We start from the raw sequence: 12,690 nt of genomic DNA, 5'->3' as shown, positions 1-12,690 counted from the left end.
GCCTCTTAGAATTTGAGGTCAAAAATAAGATAGATCATGCAGATCAGAACTGAAGTGTATAAATGGAACTTGAAAACAAAACTTGTATTGCACATACCAGCAATTTGTCTGATTTGAAATTGTTGCTATATTCATTAGTGCTGAACATATCCTGCTGAGCTAATAGGTGAACATCTGAAGTAAAAATTATGTTAAAATAACAATCATACTCTCTACATTTCTAAAAACCAAACAAAAAACCCCAACCCAAATAAAAAAAACCCAAAAAACAAAAAAACCTCAGCACCAAATAAAAACAAAAATGCATCAATGTTTTGCATCTGTCATTTTAAGACTGTATAACAGCATAGAATGAGGACTGTTTTTTAAGAAAACCAGTGTTGCTGGTTATAGGAATACTTTCAGACAACCAATCAAATCTCAACCAGATTTCTATCAGATATATTCAGAAATTCATACTTTGTATATCACTATTTTCTTGACAAATGTATATGCTGAGAGACAATTCTTATTTGTATAAGTATTAGTGCTTTAGAAGTCAAGCTTATTGAATGCTTCAGGGGGACAGCAAGATCCAATTGTGTAGTAGGGGCCTTTCGTTATAGCAGAGGTGAAAAAAAAATAATACTGTGCTGACAATTACTTACAGGATTGCATCACCCAAATCTAGTGTAGATATACATAAATATTACAATTGACTTCTAGAATAATTGTTTTCAGTCTTGATACATACCACATAGGAGAAAACCAGTTTGACCCAGCAAACTGATGCTTTATTTTTTATGGTGCTCTCAGATGCTGCACAGGGCTGCTAGGTAATCCAGGAGAGATGGGACAGAAAGGTCTGTTGTGAGCTTCATTTGCATTTCTTCTCACTGCATATTTTTGAGTAGCTTTCTCCAGCTGAGTTGCATAGATACTGACTGTTAATATCTTTCTGCCCCTATCTGTTTTTTGGTAACTATCATATTCTTACTAAGTCTGCTTTGAATCTTTAAAATGTATTTTCCTGGCATCCTATAAACTGTAGATTTCCTTTAGCAGGGTGGGAAGGGGTATAACTGCTGATAAGCTGTTTACTGCCACATGCTTTGTTATTTCACCTTCCTTTTTCTACTCTCAGTGTTGTTTGTAGGTTATCTGTAAATAATGCTGAATTAAGAAAAAGCAGAGACAAGTAGCATTAGGACTGGTTTTATCTACATGGGCTTTAAAACATGATGGATACTTTGGTTCTGCTAGTGCTTAGGGTACATTGTTTCACAGTGCATAACTTGCACATGTGCTATATGGTGCTTTGCCAAAACAAAGACTTTAATATTTGACTATCATCTCTAAAACCTCTTTGAAAACTGGATAAAGTAGCAACGAGACAGTTTTGCTGAGGTTGTCTCAAGGTAAAATTTTCAAAGTAACAGAGGTAGGGAATGCTATATTCTAACTATATTAGAGCAGCACTGGTGCTGCTTTTAATTTGAGCTATTTAGATAGTTTAATAAGTAGTACTAACTGAAAAGAGCAGGAGATCCCACCTTTCTAGATGGATTTTGACCTTTTTGTGCAATCAGCAGTAATTATTTTGTTACATTGATCATGCATGGGGTGTTACAACTGAATTACAAACCCGGGGAGGAAGTATCAAACTCCTATGACAAAACCTATGAGCTGTAAGAGAGTCCTACGAACTTGGGTGTCAGGATCTATGTATACAGTTTACTAGTTGTAGATATAGCAGATTTATACAGACTCAGTATTAGGCAGCAACCTTCTTTCCCCATGCTCAGAGCTATCTATGCTTTTAGATAGGAACATAGTTATTTTATGAGCACCTGAAAATGTGTTTAATTTATTATAAAAAATTATATTTTTTATACAGTTGTTACTTATGTGATGAGATTCATCAAAGACAGTAGACTGCTTACACAAGTAACTGTTCAGATGAATAAGTGGTAATATATCCTTTGTGTCTTATCAAGCAGTTTGTGTCTTAAATTGAAAACTGCTATAGGAACTAAATTACCACAATTAATTGAGACACTGTCTTGTATTTGAATGTTCTGTCACTAGCAACAAAGAAGGGCTTAAGAATTATTAAAGGGTTATTTATACCAGGTACTAGATGTGTTGTGCTTCTTAGATGGCTCTTAAAAAAACCCTCAAATGTTTCTAAGACTAAAAGATTTTAAAATCTATTATATATTTAGTTTGGTCATCTATCCCCTTGATATTTGCTTGAAAGAAATCTATTTTTGGGTCATGTTTTGAAAATATTTGGATCATCTATGGAATTTAGAATTTCTGTTCTAGTCCTCTTTCCCCGTGAGAGCAAAAATGTGTGTATAGCCTTTTGAGCCTACTGTGGCTCAGGATAAGCAAGAGTGGAACTTGCAGCCTTTCATCTTTTTTTAATACACTTTCATAGCCACAGGTATAAATGAAACCTTTGTTTCCATTTTCTCTAATTTTCTGCTTAGTTTTCATCAAAGCAGGCTCTCCTGGGGGGCTTTAAATAATCCATTACTGTAATACTTTTTTTCTTGAACTGTTATGGGCCTTGTTTCATCAGGGAATGGACTGTATGTTTTGCTCAGTTTTGTAGTCTATAAATTACCTTCTTTCTGGAACAGCTTCTTTTACTCTCTACCTAGAAGATGACAGGTCACTAGATATATCCAGTAATTTCCTGCCTCCTAAGACAGTTCCAAACCAGTGGTACACATGAGCAGCTTTGTTTCTTTTTTTCTGGTCAGCTCACTGTACATCCACTGAACACAGCATGCAGCTGGTCACAGTAAGTGCTGTGCTGAGTGCTGCCTTAGCAGGATGTCCTATGTGGAAGCACTGGTACACGGCTGTCCGTGTACCAGTATTATGTTTGTATGAAATAGTAAAAATGAATTATTTTATTCTGGAGTAAATATTTGTAGATGTTGTCCTCATCTGTAGTTGGTATTAGATATGGGGAAAAGGCAGAAAGAAGGTGTGCATGGAAGAGATTCCAATTAAAATTTGTAGTAAGTTCCATACGCAGTGGAATATACCTTTAGGAACCACTCACATTTGCCCAGTGTTCCCATGCATTAATTACTTTGACCAGTGATGAGCTGAATCTGGGCATGCTAAACAAAAAAACCCAACCAATCAACCACAACAACAACAAAATCAAGTTGAATAGATCTTAGCCAATAAAATGAGATACTTCAATTTAGTATCAAGTATAGTAATTAAACTTTGTTGCAATTCTCTGTGTCCATTAAAACCTTCACCAAATTATGCTGATTGAGTTAAAACTCAAAGTTACTACAAAGCCTGGACTTTTGTTGATGCTATATAGTCATGAATTTTTCCCACCCTTCTGTGCTTTTGGGGTTGATTTTTTTTTTTCCCCTTCAAGAAGACAAAGGAAACACAATTCTCTTAGCTTTATTTAGCCACCTCTGCTCCAGAACAGCTTTTTATCATTACTGCTTTCGTCCTTCCTGTGTCAAAACAGTTCAATACATCTTGAGGCTATGTTTTTCTTGGGTGTTTCTAGTACCATCCCCATTAAAAATGTGAGGAACTGTGCCCAAAACCAAATTATGTGAGTGTACTCTTGGCCAGGAAATGGCAGTTTAAACACTAATTTGTTTACAAATGTTTACTCTAGAAGAACATGACCTGAATAATTAACATCACCTGTCCATATGCTGCCGGAAAAGCTACTGTCAGTGTTCTCCCCATAGCAATAACATTGCCAGTATTCTGGCTGCAGACAACTTGAAAAGATCTGTCACTAATATACTAGCTATATGTGCAGTTTTGTCTAGCTAGTTACTGGTTTTAAATCTAAATGTAGTTTACTTACTAAATACCCCCCAGTGTTTTTGTATTTCAGGACCTGGGTAAAAGAAAAAGTAGAGACACCTGGTGTGTATCGGATGTGATACATACATAGTTAGGATCCTGCTAATGTCTGCAGATACCTTAACATTTTTGCCAGAATTTATATTTACCTTCTTGCTGTTTTGGTTGTTCACTTTGGACACCTTAATATCTAATCTAACAGAGATCTTGTGTTTAATTACTTACCCCACTGAGATGTCTTTTGTTTCTCTAAGTTGTAAATTTCCTACCCGTGATCCAAACTTGTTAAAAACACCAAGCCTTGCATCATGTGGTCAGATTTTTAAAGTTCTTTATCACTTACATGCCACAAATAAATTATACTTATTTTGCAACACAAATGAGAGTGGTACTTCTGTGTTGGTGGTACTTTCCCAAGCAGAACAGTTATCCAGTGGAAGATGTTTAGATGTTCAGTACCTGTGTAACTCAGGTGTACTGGTATTTTTTTCTTCCCTTAACTCTAGTCTAAAATTGCTTGTAAATCTGTTTTGGGTTTTTTTAATACTCTTCTTTCTTTGTTGTTGTTTTGATTTTTGTGTCTTAGAGAATTAGCTCTGGCAAATTGCCATGACCTTGTTTTGGAGGAAAATATGACAAAAAACTCCTTTTCAGTAGTGTGCATCCTGTCTTGTTTCAGGGGTGCAATGCAGTCTGAAGTTCAAAAGCCTAAAGACAATCTCTCTGTTTGCTGTAACATTTTGAAGTAAAACTGATTTGTATAGGAAACAGAAATCATCTTGAAATTGTTGAAACAACTGATATGGACACATACATAAATATACCCTTGTGACCTTTATGAATTAATTTTAGAGTCCACTACTGTAAAGCATACCACAGTTTAGTATTTGATTTGTTGTTACTAGAACATAGCATTACTTCAAGTAAGTTTTTTGTGTCTGTTATTTGCTTATTTGCCCTCACTGTGCTTCAGTTGGCATTAATGGAGGAACATAAACTTTTAATTCGTATGCTTAGTAGGATCTAAAGAGTTCTGCTCCTTTGACCTTTTTAAGTTGTGACAAGTCTAATAAAATAAGTGAGCTACACAATTTCTGTAAATTAAGTGAGTTAAATATTTATCTTATCTCTCTGCTCAGTCTTGTTAGTAGAATGAGACATTCAAGTACAGCAAATAGCTTCCATAGTGAGAGACAGAAAAATAATGTCATTGCAAAGGTTGCATGTCATATCTTTTTTTCTTGATTCATTTTTTGCCTTGGTCTCCTGACTTAGAGCCTGAAATGTACATCAATGTATCAGTTCATTAAATTACTGTCTAGTGGAAGAGTTTTTTTAAAAGCCTCTGTTTTGCTAGGGGTGTAATTGAGGTATCATTCCTTCTTCCAGAGCAAGCCAGAATTTAGAGGAGTATTTTTTATGTTCTCTTTCCCTCTGAGCTGTGTATCCAACTTAAAAGGATTTATTAAGAAGCCTTTTCACTTGTTTGTGTACAGGAGGGGAAAAAAAGTTTCTTTGATGTTCCCATGTCTTTCCACATAACTAGATTAGAAGCTGAAACCATGTTAAGCAAAAGCTGTGACAGTAATGTTCTCCGATTTCTTTTTCTAAAGATTGGTAGGATGGGTTATTCAAGCTGACCTCTTCAATTGTTTAAACATATTTAATTTCCAGATACCCATATATTATTCATTTTTAATACTGACAGAAAGCTGCTATTAAACCAGGAAATACTTAAATCCTTTATTAGAATTTCCATAATATCCTTCTTTCTCTTCTGTGTACATTTTTTCTAAAATTTAGATTGTCCAAGATGTAAATATGTTTTAAATTGTATGTGTAGGTTTTTACAGGATTACTTGACAACTGTTTACCATATGTTCTCCCCTGTTTACTATACATATTAATATTTAGTATTTTAATTGCCTCAGTAACAAAATAATGTGCTTTCTGATAATTATTTGAGTTTGAATAAGAATTGTTATCTGCATGAAGATAGTAGTAGCCTCTGAACTTTTGGTCAAATGCAATGGGAAGACAAGCATAGAAAGCAGTTTCACAGTCAACATTTTCTATGTATTTTAATAGTGTAGGAAAAAGCAGAGCTGGCAGGCTTTGGAGCATATTCAATCTGAGGTTTGTTTTTTTACTGTCTGAGTTAACACTGACATGAAACTGAAATGAGTATCTAACTTTTTTTAACCATGCTGTGTATAGACAGTACTGGACACAGGGCCCATCTGATGAGGAAATAGATTCAGCTAATTTTCTTCAGTTTGGTGCTCTAGGCTAAGGAGGACTGTATTTTTGAATAATTAGATTAGTATGTGCTTAAGGGCTTAGTGTTTTTGTGGATTTTTTTTTTTCCTAGAATCAAAGAACTTGGTCTTTTGGTCTGCATTATCCACCATCAGGATAATGAATGATACGAGTATCTCTGCAGTCAACTGTTAGAGTATAAAACCTTCAGTGGTGTCAGTATAGGAAAATGAGATAATTGGTGATAAGTTTATTGGTAATAAATGAGAGAAATTCTGCATTACCACAGTGCAGTGTTTCACCAGTGCTCTAGGTTTTTTGAGTAAATCCAATTTTCGCTTTAATATTGGCATTACAGAGATACGAGTTATGCCTTGGGTTATATGCACAGTTGGTGAACTGAATTTTTCACCCCTTTGTAGGCTGTTGTTGAGCAATATCTATTCTGATACTTTTGTAGCTTAAACTTTTTTTAAGCTTTCCTACCTAGCTTTTTTTGAAAAGGTTTATAAAGATTTTCTTTCATAATTCTTTTAGAAAATAAGCATTGGATCAGATGTGGCATTTTGCTTACATAGCTTGGCTGCTGGGAACAGAGAGAACCTGGTTTAATTTAATTTGCTAAATTGCCTTTCAATTCTTCACTTATAGGCATTATTTATTAATATTCATGAGAAGTCTTCCTGAAACAGAAAAAAAATCAATGGGTGCATCTGACCTCAATAACAGGGTTTTGCTGTTAATCAATAGGATCACTGACATAATGTATTACCCTTCAAAATAGCACTCTAGATGTCTGGATCTGTCTCACTCCTTCAGCTTGAGTGTGGATTAGTGTTGAAAACTACTTCTGTATATTCAATGAACTTAATGTCTGTTGTTCATAGGGGGTCCAAATCATAGTTCCTTAGGAGATGGTATGATTTTTTATTTTTTTTTTTAATCCTCTTGAATAAAACAGAGCTGACATAAATCCCACTTTAAACAGACATTCTAATGTGTAAAGCTATACTAGATGGCATAGATAACACTTTGTGCTGGTGGAAAAACATAATATAAAATTGAAAGTAGGGGGAAAAGAAGAAAACTATCTGCAGATTGGTTTCTCTTTGGTTTTTTCCTTCTTGGAAAGATTGAATAGCCAGAGAGCTAGACATATAGAGCATTGACTTTTAATTGTATGAACCCCACAAGATTTGTAGAGGATTCTGCTTCCAAAACCATGGATCCCAAGATAGCTTTGGCTTTCATGGTGTCCCCTTCTTTGATGCTGTAGCTGACTGGGTAGACCCTTGATTTCTGGTTGCTTATCCACTGAATCTGTTGAGCTTTATGTTATGCCCTAAAATATTATTCCTGTCTGAGTGGAAATCAAAGCAATACATTTTTATTTTTCCCTGGATTTATCATGTTGGGTACTTCTGTTAAGGTTTGCCTGGGGGCCCACAGGCAAAACTGTCATTGACTTCAGATGTTCTCCCATCATTACTTGAAGTACTTCCATGATGAAAGAAGACTGACTCATGGTTAGACAAGCAGAAGACTAGTTACTAAATTTTCAAATATAAGGCAGATAAGTTCTGCTTTGAGATAGGTTTGGCTTTCTTCCAGTTCTTTCAGTCATTGTAAATTGCTCTTTGCAACTCGCCAAAGCAACCGAATAATCAGAATTTTCTTACAAATCTGCACAAATAATTTTTCATTATACTGTAAATCTGAAGTCTGTTCCATATCTTTCAGGTTTTTTACATTAATTACTGTGTAGTCCTACAGTAAGGGTGAGCCATAACCTTCAGTTCTTATTCAAATAAAGCTGAGTTCAATTACATAATTTTTTCCCTTATGTCCTAGTTGGATCACCCTAGGTATTTTTTGTTTGTTTTTAAATGATGTGTGATCTTTTTACAAAAAGGAAAATTAATATAGAAATAATATTTACACTCTTTCTACTACTTGTTAATGTTCCCCTAAGTATCCAGGACTGTTTGTTATCTTATGTTCTCTGTATGGTACTGTTGGTCAAGAACAGTCTTGACAAGTAGCCTTGTTTTAATGCTCCTGAGGGTACTAGAGAATACAGGAAAAGTAGCTTTGTGCTTTTTATTTCTCTTTTTGAACATGATTATTTGCCAGCTGTAGTTATGTTATAGATGGTGCTGAAATGTCATTATGTCCTGATGTTACACATCTGGCAACTTGTTGTAATGTAAATGATTCCATAAATTTGTGTAATACAGCTTTTGATACAAAAAGACAAGTGTTATGAGCCAACTGAGTGTGATAACCAGGGACAAACTAAACCTTCTCACATAAAAAAAAAAAACCATATGCCCTTTTCACTCTGACATTATTTGCTCATAAAATACTAAATATTGAGTATTAAAACATTGTACTCTAGTCCAGTTCAGCCACATTCACTTGAGGTTAGTGAGAATCTGTTTTGCATTCTCCTTGTGGTCCTTTACTTTTCAGTCAAAAAATGTGCAGTATGAACTTAGATATTAACGTAACAAACTCTCAAGGGCTCAATGCTATACTTCTACAATATAATCTTGCTTCTAACTACATCTTTAAGGAAGACAGAAGCAACTTTTATGAAGGCGATAATTTATTTGAAGTCTAATTATAAGATGTAAATAATATGCTTGTATTTCTATGCAAAAACTAATAATATAATGAAATATTAAAAAATTGAAATATGTCTAGGAAATCTGTTTTGGAAATGTAGTTGTTGAGTAGATGGGATGTCCTTTTAGTATGATGGCAGCATTGTCAGTTCTTACCCTTCAAAAGGCATGATTTGGATTCCAAACCAGAAAATTATTTTGCATTTTGAGGTGTGTTGGTCTTAGGTACCTATTATTTAGTTTATTATAATGGTTTGTTTGGGTTTTTTTTTTCTCAAACAGAATATGACATAAATTATTGGTTTTCTCTGATATAAAAATTCTTAACATAAATTATGTGATGGTAGTAAGGAGACATAAAGACATCAGGTTCTTACTGTTTCTCCCTAATCCTGGCTCTGTAAGAACAGACTTAGAAAAGCTAAGCAGGTTTTATCTGTTATATGGTAGATTATCGTCAACAACTAGATAAGAGGGAACAAGCTGACAATTGACAAATGACTGTTGTTGGTGTTGATCTATGAAACAGATGGAAAAGAGATTTTTGTTAAGCTGATTCAGTAAAATGGAGTGTAGCAAAAGGAATTTGAATGTGAAAATACACTTGTAGTTCCATGATGACACAGAACCACAGCAGCATATTGGCATGTAATTTATTTATGTATTTATAGGGGAGATTTACCCTATACAGATGGTTACTGGAAACCACAGGAACAGCAGTCCTAAAGTCAGTAGCTTTTATATAGTTAGATCAAGATAGGGGCTACAGATACTAATTTTCAAAGCATGAATCCACTCAAAGGTTTTTGATTTAAAAATACTTTCTCCCACTAAAATTAATATTAAGTTTTAAAACTGATCTCAAACAATGTAAAATCAGCTTATCTTTCAGGTTGACTTAAATTAGGAATCTTGTTTTGGCAAGCAGTCTACAGACCTACTGAGCAATCATGGGGCTGGCTCATACGTAAACTTTCAAATAAAGACACAAAAATAAATGGATTTGACTGGTATAGAAAGATGGACAGATATATAGAGGCTGTTCATAAAGGTATATCAAACTGTTAGGTATGTTTCAGTATAGCCATCTGAATTAAGTTCCATTTCAAGCAGTAGTTTACTCTTGGCTTTTCAGGTATAGATGCTAAGATTTTTTTTTTTTTTAATTTCTATTGCTGTTGGTAGCAAAATGTTGGTAGCAGGTAGATAAAGGATTATACTTAAATAGTTGGGAAACCTAAATTTTTTTTACGATCATGGATAGAAGAATCTTATTTAAGGAAAAAAACTGATTTGAAAATAAGGCAAGCTTTTTTCCTCATTTAGCAGGGGATTTGCTGCTAATGCACGGAATTCTCTGTAACAAGTTGAAAGCAAAATCAAGTGTATTTTGATGATTGAATAATTCTGTGAACTGTTCATGTGACAAGCACTGTTTCCTGTAAGTCAATGGTAGCTCTGTTAGTAACCTTTATTTTTACTAATTTTAAGAAAATAGTAATTCTTTTAAGATGCCATTAAAATTGGTATGCACTGTGAGGGTCATGTTGCCTATAGTAGACAAGAGAATCCCATGTGTTTTAAGTACAAGTGAGTATTTCTGTGATCACTGAAACGTTTCAGAGCCAACAACAATGTTAAATCTGAGTTTCTTATACCTGCCTCATCATATCTGTAAATACAGACATCTCCTTACAGAACACTTAAGAATGGTTTTTGGTCACTTTTATTTTCAGATTTCTACAGCTTCTACTCACAACAACAAAAAAAATCCTTCTTTGCATTAGTTTGATGTCTAAATTACTATGATAGAAGATGACAAATAATTATAAATACCAGAAAGTAGTTAATGCTGTTGGTCTTTTCCTGGCTAGTGCATGTCTAGGGAATATATTTTCTGCTTATGTGCATTCAGTGTCAAGAGACAGGGTATCAGAGATTCAGTTAGAATTGAGTGCAAAATCAGAATGCTCCTAGAAATGTATGGCTTAAAGATGGAAAATGTATCAGCTCTAACTGGACTGAAACTGCAAAACCAATACTAGATTCTCTTGCTGAAAATGCCAGCTTTCTGCACTTGAGTAATACCAAGCAGTTCACCCACTTGTTTTTCCTCCGTAGTGAAGGGAATTTGATTGTACTGGAAGTGGAATTACGGTTCTAAGAGTTACCACTCATCTTTTAAAAGCACAGCTAAGTAACTGAACCCAGCATTACCATGAGATGTATAGACACACTATTTTTTAAACACACCATGCAAATTCTTTTCATATTTCCTGCTTCAATGTTAATTTCACCTTGCTTCTAATAAAACAAGCACTGCTAGTTCATTTTCCTGCTCCAACATATTATAGAAACCTACAGAAATTATTATTCCTTTGGGTTTTTCTTCCAGATCTGTTGAAGTATACTGCTATTGTCACAGTAAGGGTTGGGTCTGTTGTTACAGAAATACTGAAAAGATCCCTTCAGTAATGTTTTGCTCTGTATTAGAAGTTGGGAGCTCATGTTAACTAGGGGAGAATCTTGTCATTTATGCTAAAGACAAACAGATTACAAAGGAAGGAAAGAGGGAGGAAGAAGCTTGTAGAGCTGAGCTTGGGTATATTGGTAAAAGAAATGCACAGAAAAGAACTGGGTAGGGAGGTCACCTGTGTTCTCTTGGGTAGCAAAAAAACCAGCTGCATTCTGACCATGTAATCAGAAAGTTACAGCTGAGACTGAAATATTATTCAGGACATTTGAAAGCCTTATCAGTAGAGCTTTTCACCTTTTCTCTGCAGACTTGGGCTTTGCAGGCTTGATATTTGTTTTATTATTGCAGATTTACTATTAAAAAACAACATAGGAAAAAAATCAGGATCATGCTGTTTTTATCACATGAACAAGTGTACCCTAAAACTTAGTTGTGCAAACCTAGCACTTAAAAGAGCTATATGGACAAAAATGACTGTGCAAGACTACATATTACATATTGAAAGAGTCTGGAACAAACAGACTGCCACAAGTAACGTTCTGTATCATACGTCAGAGTGAGATATTCATTACTGAGAATTGATGAAAGGAAATATGTTGATAAATGTTTTAACAAAATAGTCAAAATTTTAAAGTTAAAATTAACTAGATCTTTTTAACACTTCTGTATGAAGTGCATCTAAAAATACTGCTCATTTACTTTCTTTCAAATTGAAATATATTTTGGGACCAGCACAAAAAGTTACACAAGGATACAGCCTTAGGAGCCTGACTTATGAGCTTCTGATTAAGTTATTTCTAGACATCAGGAAAGGTTAAATTTGAATTGAATTAAAAATTGAATCTGGGGAGTGATGAAGATAATCATCTCCCCTCTCTCCCCTGCTCCTTAAACCTCTTACCTTCTAAGCATTTTAAAGAAAATTTTGCCATTCTAGTGAAAAGCTCTGATTACAGCTGTTGTTCATATTTTATTTCAAAGAAAAGATTTCTCAGTTGCTAGGCTTGTATATTGGGAGTACTTGTTTTATATCTCAGTAAGCACAACAAATATTAAGTTTTTATATATGTTTGTAAATAAGGGATATGCCAAGTGCAAGCTGATAGGTCACATTTAGTGAAAGACTTCCTGTAAACAAAATACCAGAATAAACCCAAATAAACCAGGAACAAACTGTAGGTTAATGTCTAAGTCATATTAAATACTCTTGGCAAATTGTGATATATGCAGCAGCCACTGCATGTTGTTCAGAGCTGGTAATAGGGACACTGAAACAAGCCTGCTGTACAGGTGCTAGATTTTGATTTACTAAGTAGTCTGTACACTATGAAACTATATAAAAATCTTAAAAACCACAATGAGAATTATTATATTTAAAAAATTTTTCTATATTGTAAAAATTTTAAAATTATGTCCAAACCATCATTAAAAAAGGTATGAACTGTGCAATTTTGCAAGTGGAAACAAGGGACACAAGAAGGG

The sequence above is a fragment of the Calypte anna genome, chromosome 11 (assembly GCF_003957555.1).
Source record: "Calypte anna isolate BGI_N300 chromosome 11, bCalAnn1_v1.p, whole genome shotgun sequence".
NCBI classification, from domain to species: domain Eukaryota; kingdom Metazoa; phylum Chordata; class Aves; order Apodiformes; family Trochilidae; genus Calypte; species Calypte anna.
The sequence above is the reverse complement of the archived record's forward strand: the minus strand, read 5'-3'. Positions refer to the sequence as shown.